At 37.7% G+C, this 17,028-nt stretch overlaps 2 protein-coding genes across 3 annotated transcripts in view; one reads left to right on the top strand and one right to left on the bottom strand.

Moving 5' to 3' along the window:
• Positions 1 to 17,028, bottom strand: part of LOC126852532 (SET and MYND domain-containing protein 4) — a 139,264-nt gene that overhangs the window by 103,933 nt on the left and 18,303 nt on the right. The window lies entirely within an intron of this gene.
• LOC126852534 (growth factor receptor-bound protein 14-like) overlaps positions 1 to 17,028 on the top strand; it is a 293,126-nt gene that overhangs the window by 38,436 nt on the left and 237,662 nt on the right. The window contains exon 1 of one of the 2 annotated variants that reach the window (XM_050597431.1): positions 1,534 to 1,628. The exons of the other annotated variant lie outside the window; for it this stretch is intronic. The gene's annotated coding sequence lies outside the window, so the exon portion shown is untranslated. Of the gene's footprint in view, positions 1 to 1,533; positions 1,629 to 17,028 lie in introns of those variants that run through there. 2 annotated transcript variants of the gene reach the window in all.

Genomic DNA, 17,028 nt, shown 5'->3' on the forward strand with positions numbered 1-17,028 from the left:
AATGCCTGCGCGCCCGCGTGGCCGTAAACCGCGGTGAGGCGAGGGAGTGGGGAGCCCACGACGACGCAACGTCAATTGCCGAGGCGAGTTAACCCCGATTAGCCCCCCCGCGGGATCTCTTCTCACAGTCTCGAAGCCAATAAAACTCCGTTCCCCTCCCGACAAATCATTCGTCGAAGTGCCTCAATTACGATGAAGCAACAACTTCTTCCCTTTCCTCATCTTCTTCTTCTTCTTTCGCCCTCCTCCCTCCCTCCCTCCCTCCCTCCCTCCCTTTCACGGGACATCAAACCTGTGACGTCAATAATGTGGAACGAATGAATGATGCATGAGACGAGGAAATAGATTCTCGGATGTTCCTTCCGTTTCGCGCGCGCGCGGCAACGCACGCCCGCATTAATATTCCTGTTGCACGAATTCTCAGAAGACTCCCGGGGTCTTGTGCAGAACCGTAAAGCCATAAAAGGATTGAAATCGGTATAATTTTCGACGTGTTCAATTTTCGATGTAGCAGCGAGGGGTGGGGGTGGGGTGGGGGAAGGGGAGGGAAGATGTATCTTGGCGCGAGTGGAGAGAAATGAAGAGACTTTATGTATGTAAATTAGTAAAGAAAGAGAGAGAGAGAGTGGGAGAGAGAGAGAGAGAGAGAGAGAGAGAGACCCTTCGTTAATGCCTTGGACAGTTGAACTCGTCATCGATAAATCATCGCGCCTTGATCGCGATGATTTAACGCCCCTTCGTAGAAATGAAATTTCGCCTCTTGACGCATCGTGAATTTTCGATACGCCCGAGTGAGCTGATAGCGCGCAAGAAAAGTAAAGTGTGCTGTGTAAGGTCGCGCACTACGAGGCACAAGACAGGACGAAATGTGTTTGTCGAAATGTTGTATTGATATTGAAAATTTTTGGTAAACCTAAATCGCGGTCTTGAGTGAATCTTGGTAGCGGCAAAAATCTCGTCGTAATTTTATTAAGAATTTTTATTTAATCATTAATTATTTTATTAATTTGTTAATTATTTTTATTCAATACTGAACGATTGTTTAAAATAATATTTAACAATATATAATATAATAAGTTAAGAGAGTTATTACTATTTATGTCATTTGTTTATTTTCCAAAACACTAAACACACACGCGCGCGCGCGCGCCCAAAGTTTTGTGTAGGTAAATAATTGTGTAAAATTTTATATTATTTATTTTGTTTATTATATTGACTGTCTCTGTTAATATAAATATTTTTCATCTATTAGGTAAAATTTTTGAACATTTAAGTATGAATAATCTTAGTCTTAATATTATCTTGATAATAATCAAAAAAATTGTCTCGAAATTCAAGACAATTTTTTTGATTATTATGAAACAATAAATTAAGACTAGGATTGTCAAGATATGTAAGATATGTAAAAACATGTAAGAAAGAGAGAAATAGTTGAAATGTTTTTTATTAAAAAAATTTGACAACACTATTAACTTTCAAAAAGAAACAGAGAATTTAAACAACATATACGATAGATTGATAAAGGTCGTTTAGTCGTTCTCAGTATCCCAAACATAGTGGTTGACACAATGTCAGTTTGACATTTCGATTTTTCTCTTTTTACATTTTAACTCTACTTTATAACGCAGGTAATTCCATTTATTTCATTTCTGTAACTATCATTATTTATAATATTGTTATTTTAGTTCACTTGATAAGGACCAAAATATGGTCGAAACGTCGTGATAGAACAATCAAACAATAAATTGCCAATTTGGTCGTATAAACACTCGTATATGTATATTTGTATGTAAATTAGATGAGAAAAAATCGCTATATTATTCAGACTTAAAAAATGAAAAAAGATTATTTTTATTAATAGATAAAAACATTCATATTAACAAATTTCAGTTTCTCTTATCAGGACTAATCTTGATATCTCGTGTAACTTCAATGCAAAGATTATCGCGTACGAAGATTAAGCTTGGTGAGCGACAAAAAACGCGAGTTTCCCATCAGACTCGCGAAAAGTGCCAAGTAAGTTACGAAGCGGCGGCCGGATATATCGAAAATACATTGCGAGGTATAAAGCTGCGGCTACAGCGCGGGGTCTTATGAATACTTTATAAGCATCGCTCTCTTATATATTCGCTATCGTGCACCTCGCCGACACCTCCGGCTGTGATCCCCGGCCCCGAGGTCCGCGCGGGGCAATTTCTCGAGCGAAGCTGCAGCCAACGGTTACGCGACGCGTATAATATCGTCGCGACCTTGCTCGTTTCGTGCGAATGCGGCAGCGAAATGCAAATCGCAAGAGAGACGTCTCTTCGCAGCGACAATGACGAGGAGAGGAGAAATCGTTCGATCTTCTCTTTCGACGACGCGACGCGACGCGACGCGGTGCGGTGCGGTGCAGGACGACGGAGGAGAACGAGGTTATTGAGGCTTTAAGCCAGAGGCACTCCATTAGTGCCAAGGAATAGTTTGTCAAAGCGCGATGCATTTGCATAATTGCCGCGCGCGTCGAATAATTATGCGCGTATCCATTAGATAATAAAGTCGAAGTAAAACTTTGCGAGAGCGATTTCCATTTGTGTGTGACAGATGCCAACCAGTCAAGTGTCATGTTCCAATCTCTCTCTCTCTCTCTCTCTCAAGTCTCTCCAGCAGGTGCATTACCTGCGTATAGCCGAGTAATTTATAGTGGCTCGTCAGCATAATTTGCACGTGTATCTGCTAAATACGAACCGTTAAATTCGTAATCGTATTTATGCGCTGAAGTATTCGCGCGTATAGTGTATATGTACATGCACTATCGTCTCTCGTCTCGTGAACATTGGCAACGTAGGCGCGCGGATCAAAGACAAGCAATAACTTGGTACGTTCGGGACCGGGTCGTTTGTCAAGACGCGGCTCATTTGCATACTAATCATGCTCCTACGTCGCGGCAGCATGAGTCGCGAGAGTATTGAGCGAGCGGAGAAATCGGCAGTAAATTTTCGACGATTATTCACTAACGCTTGCAGCAGAGATTTGATATTTTGTATCTATCGATGTTTTTTTTTTTTTTTTTCTTTATTTATCTCTATTAATGTTTTTCCGAAAATTGCGGTTTCGATCTGTCGCGAATTTTCAAAAACAGCACCCGCATCTGTCACTTTTCGCGATATTTCTTTCTATACCACACGACATCTAAATCGTAATCGATACGTTGTTGGAAAGTTTTGTTTTCTCTTTTGTTAAAAAATATGCCGGTTAAAATTTTTGTGTTAAATATTTAACACGTTCTTGTGTTCATTTGACATATTACTATCGTGTTAATTGAACTCAAATGTCAAATTATTAAAATAACGGAAAAAAATTGTAAAAGTATCACAACGTGCGCTTACTTTTAATAGATATTTTAATAAATACGTTTCGCATTAATAGTGACAGAGAGTTTATTAAAACTTACAGAAAAAAAAAAAAATTATTCTATTCTACAATAAGAGTGAGAAGTAACTACAGACCAACATTTTTTCCAAGCTAATTTTGTCATTGAAAATATGTTGATTTTACGCAAAATTTATTCCCAATTATTATGAAGCTTGCATTCATTTTCAAGCATCATACATAGCATTTAGTGTGACCGTTTAATAGTTTATTTTCGAGATCTAAACAGACACGTGACCGATTCCTCTCAGTGACTTCGCGAAAAGCTCGCCCGCTTCGTCAGCGTCGACGTGTCGAGATGCAGTTTGTCAAAGTCCGATATATTTGCATAATTCAACGAGCCGCGCGCCGGCATACACTTACGAGAGTGCACGTCGGGATAACGCGCTCAATTTATGATCACTTTTGCTCCGCCGAGCCCGCCGAGAAAAGCGTCGATATCGGACGGAGGATAGAAGGTAGTAACTTGTCGACCTCACCTCGTTTCTCGGCGGAGGAATTCGCGATAAGATGACTGCCGCCGCGCGCGGCGGAAGCCGAGGATCGACCATCTCTCTCGGAAGGAGCCGAGGGGCGAGGGAGGGGGGAGGGGAGAGAGAGAGAGAGAGGTATCGTGTTTCCGCGAGGCGCACGATGCGTTTGCATAATTTACCCAGCTGATGGACGCAGCTGGGATATAAACTTTGCGCAACAATCTCGAAATTAAATTTGCAACGACTTTTAGCACATTGCGGAGAACGACACGCTCCGACGTCTGAGGAAATTTGTTACGAGTTTAAACGGTGTTTAAGAAGTGCAGCGGAAAATGCATGCGTATTCCTTATCCGCGATAATATATAGAGTGTCCGATGATATAACATGGGCCAGTTTATGCGGGGGGGGGGCGTTTGGTAAATATTTGATGCACTAATGCTTCAAAGGGCCCGATTGTATTATTAAAAGCAGGATGAGAATTAGAAACTTGCACACTGCTTTTGCATTATTTCATTTCACTCACGAAGCTTAAATTTCTTGAAGCAAGTTTTTTTAATTTTGACTTTTTTATAGAGGAATATATCTCTAAATTTGCGAAAGTTAGAGTTTGTACAGACAGTTCAAAAAATTCAAGATTTTATAAAACGTCAACCCTTTCACTCATCCTCATCAAATTCAATACCAATCATCCTTTAAGGATACTCTATTTATATAAAAAAAATTAACCCGATATTTAAAAATTTACAAAAGTTAGTGCCTAGAAACATTTCTCGGATAATTCAAAATTAAAAAAAAATGAACCTTTTCATCGATCTTCAAATTCAATACCAACCATCTTTTAATGATACTCTATTTGTGTAAAAAAAAAAATTTAACCCGATATTTAAAAATTTACAAAAATTAGAGCGCCTACAAATATTCCTCAAATAATTAAAAAAAAAAATGCACCCTTTCACCGATTGTCATCAGATTCAATACCAGCCGTTCTTTAATGATACTCTATCCATTTAAAAAAAAATTTAAAAATTCGGAAACTCAAAAAACTGCGGAAGTTAGTGATTGTGCAATTACATACATACATACATAGGGACATTTTTTTAAATATTATTTTCTGACGTTTTGGAATATTTTGAACACATTAACGTAGCAAGCTAAGAAAAAAAATTGCGACGAAAACAAAGCTTCCTCCATAAGGAAGCAGAAATATTGAAAGACGCGTATCTAATCTAATCTAATCGTCAGGTAAAGCGCGGGTTTACTCGCGTGGCGGACAATTTGCAGACACCTTAATAGATCAAAGATTAGCCAGCGTTAATCTCACGTGATTGATGGTCGAACTTTCTATCGTTATCGTTAATCGCAAGCTCGATTTAAGCCTCTTGGTGCGACTTGGCGAGGAATTCCAAGTGGATTAATAACCTCGAGGCGTCTCATAAGGTACGAGGAAACAACCGGGAGGGGCGAGGGCGAAGAATTTGCATGCCGGGCGTTTAACTTCTCGGCATCCGCGCATTAGATAAACAGTAGCCTATCCTCAACGTACTGGCCTTGGGGCTGTCTTGACGCGTAGCTAATTGCGTTTTCCAGGTGCGGATCCCGGGACTTTCGAAAACCGACCTTCAAAGCTCCTCCTCCTCCTCCTCTTCCTTCTCTCTCTCTCTCTCTCTCTCTCTCTCTCTCTCTCTCTCTCTCTCTCTCTGTCGAGAAACTACATTAGAGTTAGAACGACGAATACTCCGCTCTATAGAAGCAATCCCGTGTGCGATGTCGAGTCGGGCTACTTAGCGTGAGTAACGCGAATTTTCCAGCAAACACTCGATCGTCTAGCGAAATCATGGATACGTAGCTTTCGTCTTCTTAATAATCGGTATTAAAAATTATTATCGAAACAATTGCGGGGAGAAGAATCCTTATCGGATACGCGCGCGCGCGCTTTCGAGATATCAAGGTTGTTCGGGAGAGGGCTCGGCACTAAATTTCATTTGCCAAATTCGAAGGTTAATACCAGCAGGCTGCACCTGCTTGTGTATATATATATATATATGTGTGTGTGTGTGTGTGTGTGTGTGTGTGTGTGTGTGTGCGCGGGACGATCGATTATTTCGGCCTCGTAAATTCCGACCTTAAGCATCAGAACGCGCGGGAGGGAGGGGGAGGTAGGGAGTTAGAGGGGGAGAGAGAGAGAGAGAGAGAGAGAGTAACGCAGTTAATTTTACGAATAGATTGCGCTCCCCTTCCTCCCTCCTTCCCTTCCCCTCGCTGGTGTATATACTCCGTAAATCCCGCACTTACTTCCCAGCATCTGCGTTAGATTACGCGCCGGGATATTAAAGCGTCTCTCTCTCTCTCGCGCGAGACGTTGGGTTCCTCTTTAGCTTCGCTAAAGTCGACCTGACCGGTGAGCTCGGACGCGGAAATCAGGAAGGCTAGAGAAAAGGTGGCGGAAGGGGAGAGGGGAGGGGGGGAGGGAGGGAGGAGGGAGGAAGGGCGTGCGGCACGACCTTAACGACGACGAGAAACGACGTCTCGAATCTCGGGCTGCGCGAGTTGGACGGCGAGATGGCCCCTTTTCGCGTTTCGTAAACATCGTAAACTGCGAATCATTGGAAGTGACAGGCGGACGGCCTGACTGTTCACGAAGAACTCCTCTCCGACGTCGCGACGTTGATAGCCCTTAACTTTGCGCATGCTAATGCGACATCCAGCGTGGCGGAGAGAAGGGAGGAGGAGGAGGAGGAGGAGGAGGAGGAGGAGGAGGAGGAGGAGGAGGAGGAGGAGGAGGAGGAGGTAGTAAAGAGAGAGAGAGAGAGAGAGAGAGAGAGCTCCTGACAGCGGCGCGCAGCTACTTCCGCCATGGTTCTCGCGGACGGAACAATGAATATCCAGAGAAACAATGGTACGGGGGAAGCTGGTACAACGGGCAAAATCGTGCCTTGTTAGGGAAATTTTAAGCGGGCGATGATATCATATCATATCGCGCTCCGACGTTCTTTCCCCGTCAAATCGACAATGTCGAAGCAGCAAATTTCAAATATAAATGATGAGAGAAAGGGAGATATTTTATTGCGCGAGAGATATTTTATTTTCCTCGAAAGGAATATCTCGCATTTCATCATTTGTCGCAATTTGTTAATATAAAAAAATTATCTATATCCTTTAATAACAAAAAAAAAAGAGAAAATTAATCCTCAAACATTGGACACGTGGACTTCAAACGTCAAATCTAAAATTATATGTATAATATAGATTAAATTAAATATTTTATCTAAAGTAATTTATCCAAGTAAAATTATTTAACAAAAAATAAATTAATAACAAATTAATAAATCATAAATAAATAATAATAAATTTATAAACAATTAAAAATAATTCCCTTATAATCTTTTCATAATCATATTTACGATTCATCACTGTTTATCCAGCAAGAAAAACAAAATGTGACATTTGAAGAGGGAGACTTTAATTTACATACAGACTCTCATCATTATCTTGAAGAAAGAAGAAAGTTGAACGTAAATTGCGAAGCCGCGATCGAGACGTTACGCGCGCACACGCGCGTAAAATGATATAAAATATAAAACGCGTTCATCACACGTGCACGTTGTCGCCGTTGGAGACGTATCGTCTGGCTTCGTATTGTTTATGGTGTGCGGCGGTTGCAGCCAACGAGCGACTGGATGCCGCGCACGCATATACGGAAAAATAATGTTGACCATTTCCATAAAGTTCATCTCTCACTCTCGCTTGCCAGAGAAGACGATACCGCCTGCCGCCATCGCGGGACGCTATCTGAGTACGAACTCAAAACTAGAGAGAAGGGTAAGACACAGAGGAAGTGGCGGAGGAGGAGAAGGGGGCGAGGAGGGGAGAGGACGAGGGTCTGAAATAACAGTCGAGTGTACTCGACGATGTAGCGTACAGAGAGAACGTGGAGAGAAACGCCCGCGCTATATCGTTTTTCCCCATATACCTGCCAACAGTTTATCTCGAGTTACGAAGTGGTTAGGATGTGTCGTCGAAGAAAACTCATTGAGAAAGAGCGGAATCAAATGTCCCCTCCCCCCCCCCGCCCCGCTCGCGCTTCGAGCCACCACCCTCCCCTCCTCCCTCCAATTTTTCCCATCCCGCTTTAATCTCGTTCTCCCCTTTATTCTCTCAATCGCTTTAATTTTTCTCATTACCGGCGTGATGTCATTTAAAACGTGGCCCGGCTTGTGATGATCGCTTGTGCGACAGTTTTGATTTGATGCGGAGACTTCAATCGCGGTCAAACGAGGATTCTTTTTAGGACCGCAAAGAAATTAAGAGGAATAAATTAGAAGAAGTAAAATAATTCTATATATTTTACGCGAGTAAGAGCGCATATGATTCATATACTTTATGATCTTTATTTTTTTATAATAAAACAAAAAAAAAAGAAAAAAAAAATTCCGTTTAAATTAATTTAAATTAGAAATTTTTAAAATTAATTTATATTACAGATTTCTCGCGAGTTTCGTCGCGAGGACTCGAGGAGAAGCCGTTTACAAGGTCGGTTTAAAAGGCGCTCGATAACAAAGAGACATTGTTACGGCTGCTCTCGGCTTCCAAACTGAACTCGAACCGCGAACAACCGCTCGCCGGATGTTGCGAGCCGAAGCATAATTGGCTAAATAAGCGCATAAGCCCGCGGCTTAACTTGCACTCAAGAACTCGTTTCGCATTTTCGGGCTTGCCGCACCCGGCGAGGGATTGGCAACTTCGGAATTTGCGGCGCACACCCGGTATACGCAAGGTGTCCCGTTCATTCGCGAATCAATTTGATGTTGAGCTCCTTTTAGCGATAATCATGTGCATTGCCCTCTCTCTCTCTAGCGAGCTTGTATTAATTAAGCTCTCACAAATGATTTTGCACTATTGGAAAATTTGTGTTAAATTTAACATAGATTGCATCGTCCCAAACGATCCATATAAACTTTTGTCTTAATTTGGCATTATATGAATATGTTAAATAGTGACACTAATTATTTTAATACTGACATAATATATTACGACTATACTATATATAATATTGCGTTACAAAAAAAAATGCATGCAAATTTTCATGGAAATTTGAAATAAATTTTGTGTAAAATTAATATAACTTTAATAATAAAATAAACTTGAAAAAAAATTATTGACTACTATAGAATATTATTGACTAATTATTGATTATTATAGGATAAAATTAACATTTTCATCTATAAATTTTAACAGATAAATCTTATCACTAATAATACAGAACATATGTATTGTGTAAAATTAAAAATACGTACACATTGTATTATTTTTACACTTTTCTCAATTATTTTAATAATTTAATATTTAAATTGAGAGTCCAATTAGCACAATACAGCAATATATTAAATTAACATAAATATATTAAACAAAAATTTTAACCAGCACTTTTTTAACAAGAAAACATATACTTTCCGACTATATAGTAATAGATGCAAAATATATCTTATAAAATATCTTAATGACCTCAAGTCGTGAACAAATCTCTGGGCAATAAGTTTTTCCAAACATACACAATAACATAAAGTACATATGTTTGATAAAAAAAAAAAGAATTAATGTTAACATAAGATGTATACGTGATGTGTGATTAATCGAAATCATGCATAATTGACATTTATTTTTACAGTATCTTTTCAGTTGTTTTAATAATGTAACATTTGAGTTCAATTAATACAACAGTAATTAAATTAACACAAGAACATGTTAATTTTAACGCTAAAATATTTAAACACTTAAATGTTTCAATATTTAAACACATTCTTGTGTTCATTTAACATATTACTATTGCGTTAATTGAATTCAAACGTTAAATTATTAAAACATTGAAAGAAATAAATGTCAATTAGGTGCATTAAATGTTTAAATATTTAAACATTTTAATCAGCGTATTTTTTTTTTAACAAGAAAACAAATTATCTAACACTGCAACAAGTGCTCTCACGAATATCTTAATTCCATGGATATTAAAATTCTATCGCAACGTAAGATATCCAAATTTGGCTATGCATTAATGACGATTCAATTTATAAAGCTCACCTCGCGCCAGGTCTTCTAAAGTATCAAATTATTCAGCTGCTTGTACGTGAAGAGCCGTGAGATGGTTTTTGTCCAGAAATTCACGGAGGAATGCGCGGGAAACCTAGAACACCCCCTATCGATGCCGCATCAGACCTCGAGACTACGTCTCGTGCATTCGGGTACGTATATCTGAAATTGGCGAAATTGACGTGCCTGGCACTTGGTGGAGGGGGCGGGGAGGGGGAGGCAGTGTAAATATTATGCATATCGCGGTACGAGCGACACGGAGTGAAGAGAGAGGAGGAGGAGGAGGAGGGGGGGGGGCGGGAAGAGGAGGAAGGAGAGGGTAAAGGAGTATCGGTATGTGGGCAAAGGGAATGCGCATCCGGATGGATATCGACCGCGACCTTCCTCGTTTCGACGACACCGAGGACCCGAAGGGTTCTCCGTCGGCACTTAAGTGCGCTAATAACCGGAGTGCTCTCGCGTTCCATTTGGGAATGCCGCTATTCCGCTCGACAAATAGTATCCGCGCGCTCTTCCTCCTTTTTCCTTCCTTCTCTCCCTAGTTTCTTTTTTCTTTTTTTTCTTTTTTTCTCTTTTTTTCTCTCCTCTCTCTCCCCCCTTCCTTCCGGTACAACGAGTCATGCGGGGATACCGTGGAATGACTATTCTGGAGCAACGTGTTTCGATAATTCTTTGCATTGTTGTTCGATTGCCCCAGCTCGTTTCATATAAATCACGCGGATAGACGACGCGGGCTGATTTCCTAGAGCGTGCGGTTTGAAATAAGTTTATTTCTTGAAGCGCGTGCTCCACGAGCGAAATTAGTTAGCGAATTTGCACATGCAGTAGTAGCGGAACGACTGTGATATTACCTGGCTTGGGAATCCACGATCTCATCGGCTTCGAGGCAAGTAGCACGTAGTGCTCGAAACGCCCAGGTAACGACGCGATTTCTGCACGGAAATGTCCGCTCTCGTGCTTCGTCCCCCCGCGGATCGACGATAGATATCGCAATAAACGCCTTTTATCCTTAATTACCGCGGCGGCATAACAGTAAAGGCAAGGGTATAACGATAAACACACGAGCGAAGTAAATGTGCTCTGCGGCTCGAAAATTGAACACAGTCAATGGAATGTGTCTAATCGCGAAAAGGTGTCCAATTGTGGTGTCTCTATATAATCATATTAACGTTAGAAGCACATTCCTATACGTATTTCAGTCGGAATTCAACCCTAATCTATTTTTAGCCAAGCTTCCTCGAGACAAGTAAAATTAACACATGTGTAAAGAAAATCCAATGTACATATATAGGAGATTTTTAAGTTGAAACATCTAAATATCTCGAAAATAACGCGCTTTTGAAAATATAACAGCATTATTTATTTCTAATTTGGTGGGTGTTTTCAAGGTTATTTCAAGGTCAATTTAATTTTTTTGAATGAAATTCCCTATTTATTCTTATATCTTTTTTGAGATCTTTTCAAAATACTATAATAAATTATTTTTTCATTAAATATTTTTTTCAGTTATTTTATCTGACATATTTTGATATAAAAAATAAAGTATCTTATAAAATATTTAGTTTTCGAAAATCTTATCGCAATAATTTTCTCTACAGAATAATAAGACAAATCAATTATAAAAAATACAAATTGTTAAAAAAAAAAAAATACAAATAAAATATATATAAATAAAATTGTAAATAAGAGCATACTTTTTCTTAAAAACAATTATTCTCTTTATCTACCAATTGATTTGTCTCATTATTCTATACATAAAAGTATAACGGTAAGATTATTGAAAGCTAAATATTTTACGAGATATTTTATTTTTTATATCAAAATATGATTAAGATATAAAATAATTCAAAAAATACTTCATTATAGTTATGACATTACATATTTTGAAAAGGTGTCAATAAGAGTTATAGGAATATATAATAAAAAATAGGAGATTTCATTGTTAAAAATAAAGTTGACCTTGAAATAACCTTCAAAACGTCCAGCAATAACAGAGATAAATAATGCTGTTATGTTTGCTCCCCAAAAGCAAATAACTTTTATTTCAAACTTTTTTTTTCAAAAATACGTTGTTTTCGAGATATTTAGTCTGAATTAAAAAAAAACTCACCCTGTATATTACAAAAAATAAAATTAAATAGAGTTACTTAAAAAAAATAAGGAAGTAATATATAATTAAATCAATTGCTTGTGCAATTTTTAAAAATAATTTTCGTGCCTCATTATCCATATCGCGGTTGGAGGTGAGAGGAGGGCGAGGAAAGGGAATTCCTGTAATACGAGTACGGAATTGTCTCGGATAAATCGACTTGCCATTAATTATGAGCGCGTCATAGCTGCAGTTTGAGAAAATGAAATTCATCGTTAATAAGTGTCGTACGCGGTAATTAAAGTCGTGCCAGTGCGGCGACGTGGCGCGAATATATTATGAGCGCATGCGAGTCTCTTAGATTCCACAGCCAGTATTATAAAGGTGTTATAAAATTGAAGCTCCCGCGGCTCGACTTTTTTTATCGATGTTAAAATTCTCTACTGCTTGAGGAGAAACTTGGTACTGTCATCAAAATACTATCGAATTTTTACACACACTTTGTCGATATTACTCTCGAGGCTATCTATTTTTTTTTCTGCCTCGATATCGAGTCATGTCTGTGAATTCACAGGCCACAAAAATGTCAAAACGATTGCGTGCCTTTATTCCCGCAACAGCATTGAAAACATCTTTCAACCGCTCGAAATAAATCTGCTTCGAGAATGAACGCCTTCGATTTTGGATGAGCTCTAAACCAGGTTACTCTGTCGCCGTTCAAAATATGACACGGATCATACACAGTGTGCTATTTGGCTGGGTTCCTAAATGTTATCAGCATGTATATACGTATACACGTGGCCGAGTATAGAGATGCATACGTGCTGGTCCATTGCACACGATTATGACCGACATAACACAGCGAGCGAGATAAACGTAAAATATGAATATTAAAATTCGAGAAAAATGGGAAAAAACATAAAAAAATTGTAAAGAATATAATAAAATAATACAATGACATATACAATAATAAACCGTATAATAGATTCTAAAATTATTAAAGAATGTGCATATATATATATATATATGTTCATGACGTATCATTGTCGTAAAAATTTCCATACAAAAATGATAGAAAATAATAAAATAATAAAAATTAAATTAAATAATAAAAATAAAATAAATAATAATAAAAATAATAACAAAATAAAATAAATAATAATAAAATTAAATTAAATAATAAAATAAAATAAATAATAATAAAAAATAATAACAAAAATAAAATAAGTAATAATAAAAAATAATAACAAAAATAAAATAGAATAAAATGAAATAATAAAAATAAAATAATTTTCTATAGAAATGATAAGAAGACAAAATGATGTGTCAATGCTATCTCACGCTTTATATCGAGTGGATGTGGGAGAATTCAATATCAGCGTTGACAGCGCGATAGTTACGACCGCAATAATGTTTTCGCAAGGGGGCTGGTGGTACCAGTGCCAAGGTCGGAATTTCTGCGCATGATGACGGGCGCACGCATTGGCCTAGGTTAGGCATAAACACCGGGACTTTTATTAGCCGCGCGCTTTCCCATCACGCACACACGCATACACGCACATACGCGGCAGATTTCCCGCCTGTCAGACTCGTCGGCGCCGGTAAATTGTGCCTTGTATCTTCGCGCCCCGCCAGCCAGCGAGAGGGGGAATCCCCCCCTTGGTGTTAATATAACGGGTCACATGAGGAAACGGGCTCGAGTGATTCACAATCCGATGATGCGCGCGCGCGATTATTTCAGCTGGCGCAGTAAAAGCGAGGACGAATTAACGTCACGAAGAGGAAGACGAGCGATGATGTATCCGCGTATCGAGAATCTCTGGAAATCTCCGTATAGGATCGCGCGTCATGTAGCGTTCCTTGAGATGGGAGGGGAGAGTAGGATGTGACGACCTTTAACAGGCGACGAGGAAGACGCAGACGCGGTTGTTATCGAGTGCGGAAGTGGAAGTCTTCGAAGCTATCCGATTTCGCGTTTCGGATTGGCAGCTTTGGCGCCGATATTGTGTACCCGGGGAAATTGACTCGCGGATCGCGAGGGAGAAAGAAAGAGGGGATGATGTTTGCCGGTCACACGTCACCCAGCTGACGCGCGATCGATCGATCGATCGCGTTACATTGGCAATTATTCGTAGATGCGAATTACGCAAGACTCGAGACAAGATACTATAATAAGTAAAAGTATTGTATTGACAATGTTTGGAAACTTGAATCCTATCTCGGTCTTGAGTGAATCTTCTTGGTAGCAAAAATCTCGTCTTGATTTTATTAGAATTTTATTTAATATCGAGCAATTGTTAATACAATGTTTAACAACATATAGAGTGTCCCAGAATTAGATCAATAAATTCAATGTCACAAAGGGCATCAAAACAAGTCAATGAATAAGCATCTTGGTATTAGATAATCAAATATTAACAAGGACAAGAATCTTTGAAAAAAATTTATTAATATGATTAAATGGAAGTATTTTTACCATTAAACTTTTGTATAAAACATTTTTCAATATCTCGAATAATTTTTTCCAGATATATTCGAGAAAAACAAAATGTCGTTCTGCATATAAGAGGATGATTTCGCTCCTTAAAATTGTTTTTGCAAATTTTTACATTCGCCCCTCCTCCCCCGCCCCGCCCCCACCTACATATGTGTAAAGTTTCCTTAAAATCAGAATTATCGGGTTTCCGCGAGGTTCCCTTCTTAGTCTTTGATTCTTCAAAACGGCTCATTTGCAGACACGAATTTATTGTATTGATTGTTTCCAAATTTATTAATATAAATGTTTTTATTTAGTAAATGAAATTTTTTAAGTCTGTATATATAATTTTTTAAGTGTGTATAATATAATTAAATCAGATTAATTTAATATATCAGATTAATTTTGTTCTCATCTAATTTACACAAATATATATATATATATATATATATATATATATATATATATATATATATATTAGCTCTTTTTAAAAACTAATAATCTTGATAATTAGTCTTGATATCTATTTAAAAATCTTGCCTTGATCTTGTCTCGAATTTCGAGGCAAGACAAGACTATCATCAAGACTAATCTTGACATCTCATGCAACCCTAATGTGAATCTGTACGAGTGCAAACAATTGGATAAGATTCATACTTATACAATTGTGAATAATACGATTACACGAATACAACTTATTACAAATCCGTTTATAAAAATTAAAAGTTATTTCCCGGCAAATTGCTATAAATCTGTCGGAAACGGGCAGGCTGTCGAAAAGCGAAAAGAAGACTTTCAGAAAGATAGAGGGAGAGAGAGAGAGAGAGAGGAACGAGGAGGGTTACATGAGCGAGTTAAAAGCGGCGAACATTCGATACATTTCCCGCACACAATCTCGGGAATCCAGTGTTGCGCGTATGACCATTTGTCACCTTACTCCGAGCGGCCTTTTTACGCGCGCGTTTCAACGGGGATTCCCGCAATAATAGAGGAAGAGAGGAGACACCACCGCGCCGCGCGAATAAAGGAGTTCGAACTCTGGATTTAAGAGATGGCGACTTGAAAAAGAGAGAGAGAGAAGAAGAAGGAAGAAAAAAAGCGGGCGGCGAGGCGAATTTCCCCGAGGCTACAACCTCGCTTGAACGTTACCAAGCGAAATTGGCTTCGTAAAGTCGATCGCCGCCGGAATGTTCATATACAGGTTGCGCTTTCCTGCATCGCCGGCGAGAGTTTCCACCGCCGAATTTATAATCCCCGCGTGCGAGAGAGCTTTCAAACGTGACAGCAGCGGCAATATGTATGTGCGGAGAAAAAAGAAGGATACAATCAATTTTTTGTGAAGATTACACTTCGCGCGCGATAAAGTTACGCTGAGCGGTCTTCCACTGCTGCTGATTTTTTCCTTATTATTTTGATGAATAATTTCATTGATTACTACAGGCTGTATAATCAATGAAATAAAGAAACTATATAATCAATACACGACAAATTGCCAATCGAGATTTTGATAAAGAGATAGATGACCGATAAGAATCTAAATAAAAGAAAAACATTTTATACTGGGTGAGCCAGTTAAAGTGTTACAAACGGAAATAAAATATTTTAGAGAAAAATGTTTTATACAAAAGTTTTGTGACTTCAAAGAGTACGTGAGATAATGTCATTGATTTGATCTTGTATAGTCGTTTGAAGATCACATAAAGATCATTTTCAATTTCTTAAATAGAAACCTCTATTTTTCAATGTATATCCTTGTAGCTCACTTCAAGAGCTATAATAAACATATAATAAAATATTTTTCATTAAGCATTTTTTCAGTTATTTTATATCTTAACCTGACATATTTTGATGTAAAATATAAAATAATATCTTGTAAAATATTTAGTTTTTGATAATCTTACCATAATACTTTTATACAGAATAATGAGATGATAATAAATTAATTGATATAAAAAAAAACAATTAAATTAAAAAAAAAAATATAATGTAAATAATTACATACTTTTCCTTAAAAATATTTATTTTTTTCTACCAATTTATTTGTCTTATTTTATACATAAAAATATTATGGTAAGATTATCGAAAATTAAACATTTTACGAGATATTTTATATCAAAATATGTCAGATTAAGATTTAAAATAACTGAAAAAATATTTAATGAAAAAATAGCTTATAATAGTGTTTCAAAAAAACTCTCGAAATAACCCATAAGAATATGTATTGAAAAATGGAGATTTCCATTTAAGAAACTGAAGGTGACCTTCAAATGACTATCCAAAATCAATCTAAAGACACCATGTCTTCTTCGAAATCACAAAACTTTAGTATGAAATATTTTTCTCTAAAATGCTTTCTTTCTGAGATATTTATAAGCTTGTAAGATTTTAATTGATTCACTCTGTATATACATATATATATATATTTTTTTTTTTTAATATATATAACTAAAAGAGAGATAACAAAATATGCAAATTAAAATACTGCTTTATTTTC

The sequence above is a fragment of the Cataglyphis hispanica genome, chromosome 10 (assembly GCF_021464435.1).
Source record: "Cataglyphis hispanica isolate Lineage 1 chromosome 10, ULB_Chis1_1.0, whole genome shotgun sequence".
Classification (NCBI taxonomy): Eukaryota; Metazoa; Arthropoda; class Insecta; order Hymenoptera; family Formicidae; genus Cataglyphis; species Cataglyphis hispanica.